This window comes from Phalaenopsis equestris, unplaced genomic scaffold (genome assembly GCF_001263595.1).
Source record: "Phalaenopsis equestris unplaced genomic scaffold, ASM126359v1 Scaffold232487, whole genome shotgun sequence".
NCBI classification, from domain to species: Eukaryota; Viridiplantae; Streptophyta; class Magnoliopsida; order Asparagales; family Orchidaceae; genus Phalaenopsis; species Phalaenopsis equestris.
Window position 1 is genome coordinate 45,772 of NW_018250452.1, and position 4,161 is coordinate 49,932.

The window sequence follows — 4,161 nt, forward strand, 5'->3', positions numbered from 1 at the left end:
ATCAGTTTTAATGACTTAGATGGTCATTTGGGGGCTCGGTTCTGCTTCCTGCTGCTCCCTTCATTCGAATTCAAATATAAAAAAAAATGTTTAATGATTTGGGTAGCTATTTGGTGGCTTGGCCTTAGCTTGGTGGTGGCTCAGCCCTTTGATCATTTGCTGGGTTCAATTTAGCTCTATGTTGGGACGGGTTTGGCTTAAAACTAAGCTCAATTTTGAGGAAATTATATTATGCTCTTGGCCTTTGTTGGGCTTAGTTATGGTCTAGTTATGGTTGGATCTTTTATCTTTTTTTGGAATCATTGATTGATGGTTTTCTTCATTTATTGTCCCTAGCTCTGAGTTCTTATTTGTGGGTTCTTTATGTTGAGTACTGGTTAGTAGTTTTTGTTACTGTAAAGGCTTTATATGAAAATTTTTGAGTTGTGTTAGCCTTGGGCTGCGGTTTCTCTCGGCTAGGAAGGTATATTGAAACTTCAAGAAGTGGTTTAGTTCTTTTGATTACCATCTTCTTGCTACATTGCTCTAACATAGAGATCTATGGATTTATTTGATTAATTGGGGCTTCTATTTTGAGCTTCGTGGTTGTCTTCAGTTTGAAATCAATGCATTTGATTAGTCTGATTTTGGATAATCTGTTCTAAGCTTCTTGTTTATCATTTGTTCGAACAAGAACTTTGGATTTACTTGACGTTGAAGGCTTTGTTCTAAGCTTTTCATTCGTACTTTGTTCGAAGGAAAATTTTGGACTTATTTAATGATAAGAGCTTTTGTTTTGAGTCTCTCGGGTTTCTTCAATTTGAAGTGAATACACATGGATTTATCTGATATTTAGGGACTTTATTTTGTGCTCCCATTGTTGCTCCTATTTGAATGCATAGAGGAGTCATATTTTTTTTTCCTTGAGTAGTCAATGTTGGTGGCTCGGTTTTGCTTCTTGCTGCCCCTTTATTCGAGTATGAACATTGAAAATATTTTGGTGCTCTGAGTAGCTGTATGAGGGCTTGGTTTTTGCTCTCTTTACTTCCCATTGTTCCTCTTTGCTGTTCCTTATTTAAATACCAACTGGAAACTATTTTCTGGTTTGAAAAATTACATTTGCGGCTGAGGTTTTGCCTTTTTTGCTTCCCTTTGTTCCTCCTTGTCATCCCCTTTATTCAAGACTTTTTGGAAGTATATTTGGAGTTCGATTTTGGCTCTCTTTACTTCTCCTTGTTTGAATAGCTGTTAAAATTTTTTCTTATGATTAGAATATACATTTGGAGCTGTAATTCATACTCCTCTTGCTATCTTATCTGAATAAATATCAAAAAAAAAAAAAAAGAAAATTATTTTCAGATTTTGAAAAATTGCCATAATACTTTTGATTTACCATCGCTGCTTTTATTTGAATTAATATGAGAGTTGTTTGGTGCTTTGGACACTTACTCTTGAGGCTAGATTGCTTCCTCTGATCATAAGCCTTGCTGTTATTCTTTTAAGCATGGTTGTGGGTTGATATTCCCTTTTGGTGTTCCTTAGCTGCGAGTTTCTCTGCTGCCTCACTCGAAAACATTTGTATAAACTTTAAGTTCTTCCATTTTATTTATTTGTTGTTGTAGTTTCGGTGATATTTGCCAGCATGTTAAAGTAGAATTTGAAGGAATGCATAAGTTGGAACTTTGGACAAATGTTTACTTAATCCTTAAAGGCAGTTGAAATTGGCTCTCAGCTTATATTAATTATGTGGATTTGAATTTGATAATACAAGAATGTAGCACATTTCTTTATGGAAAATTCATAGGGTTTACAATAGGGATATGTATATGTTAAAGTTTGAACTTAAAGGTAGAATGTGGATGTATAGAAATGCTTAAATAGATGCTCCTTTCGTTTCTCTTGATACATAAGATACAAAATTTGTTGAATGAGCATATGAAATATTGAGGTGGCCTATTAGTTAGAGATCAGGGGTAAAAGGCAATGATGCAAGAGAACCATTTGACAGCTTAGTTTATAGCTGAGATATAAAATCAACATTCAATTAGTGTGATGCCCTTTCACCCCTAGATCATTAATAGCTCTAACCCTTTTTCAAAAGTTTCGAGAATCGGTACTCACAAAAGAATAGATATTATGAATACTACACAGATATTACACTCACAAAAGAACAGATACTACAGACACTCCAAAGATATTACACTCACGAAAGAACAGATACAACACTACACTGTAGACATCATATCCTGACTAATACATGCACAAATTGAATATCACCTACACGTACATTTCATACATCACATAATACATCTTGCACACCACATACAGATACGCCATGTATCTTTGTTTGATGGATCTAAGTATTATCATATCCACCTTTTTATACTGCAGACACTATATCCACACACTACATTCTGCACAACAGATATTACATATCATGTATAGATACTACGGGTTTGACACAGATATTACACTTGCACGAGAAATATAAACTACACTCACACACACTATGCAATTCACACACTACACTTCAATGAGTTCAAATACTACATTAACATATAGATACACCACACTTTGCGAGGTTCAGATACTGCTCTATTCACATACTCATTAAATGATAGGGTTTAAGACTGTTTGATTATAAGGGTGATTCGTTGGTGACCTCTAGCTGGTGTTGATAGGTTGACTTAGATATATCAGTTGCTTGTGGGATCGAGATAGAGAGAAAAGAGGTCTAGTCTAAGCCTATCCCAAAATTAAAATCTAATATCCCATCTTGAAACTTTCATAGGCTCATCATTTAACCTTTTTTTTATAATTTGCAAATGTTTACCTAACTTATTTATATCATACAATTGCAATCTGTTTTGAAGCTTTAGTAGAATTTGATCAGGTACGCCTTTATTTATTTAATTTCCGTCATTTATTTCCTGCATATTTCCTTTTATTTTGTATCGCACTATACTTCGCTACATGTCTCATGCACTTTCCTATCACATTTCATAGCATAGTCTTTTTTGTTTGTTCTTTGTTGAACTATATACATTTACCAGTGTTCATGCTTTAGTTGCTACCTTTCTAGTTTGTTTGTGCAGTCCCCTAGGATAGGTCGTTTCGAGGCATGATTTTTTTTTTATTATTACTCTTTATTCTCTCTCTCCTCTTCTCGGAATGAGACGACAACGTGGTCGGTAGATGATTCATCTCCGGACAACGATCGGGTCAACTACCAAAGACTGAAGGATGAGTTTATGCAGAACCTCGATAGATTTAAATAACATACTCAAAAGACATTGAGGTTGTTCGTTTGGCATGACGTAAATGCTCACATTATCTTTTAGGACTTTCAACGATTTTTTTTCATATCGTATGTGTTGACCTCATTTTTGGTTGAGGTTTAATTTTTCCTCTTTAGTAGCCTAAGGTCTAGCCATAGGATTCTCCTATTAACTATTCTTAAAAAACTAGACATGGAACCCTCACCATTAGAAATTCTACCCTCTTCTTTACTCAACCTGAAGTTCCACATGTTGGTCTCAACCTCTAGCATTTAGTAGGTGAAATCACTATGGGCAAAACTCAAGATGAGTCACCCTTAGGAATGTTGGACCCTGGGTGTTGGTCTGGAGCTAAGGCATTCACTGCACGCACTACACTCATCTACACTCACAATCACTCACAACACTAAACTCAAATTTCTAGCCTAGATCCCTTGATCTTTTGGGATACTCGTTTAGATGGTCCCCTAAACTTACTAGTCCTAGGGATATGGTTTAGCTAAGACCACTATTTAGAGGACCCAAAATGAGGTTCCCATTGGTCCATGGCTTATTGGTGATGGTTGGTACCTCAACTCTACAAAAATACCCATCTTGGCCCTTTACCCCTAAAACACCCCCAAATTACCAAAATACCCCTCCATAGCTCAAAATCCCAATAAATCCCAAATATTTCAAATTTCATTTCTCTCAGCTACTACATGACCCAATTCGGCCAATTTGACCATCTTTAACCAAAACCCCCAAAATTGCCCTTTAAAGACCCAAATTTCCCCAAATACAATTCAAATGTCCATCAATTTGACCTCAATTGACCTAAATTTCATTCCTAAACTCAAATTCACTTTTGATATGATCAAATTAAACCAAATCCAAGCTCAATTGGTCCATGATTTGAACCCAA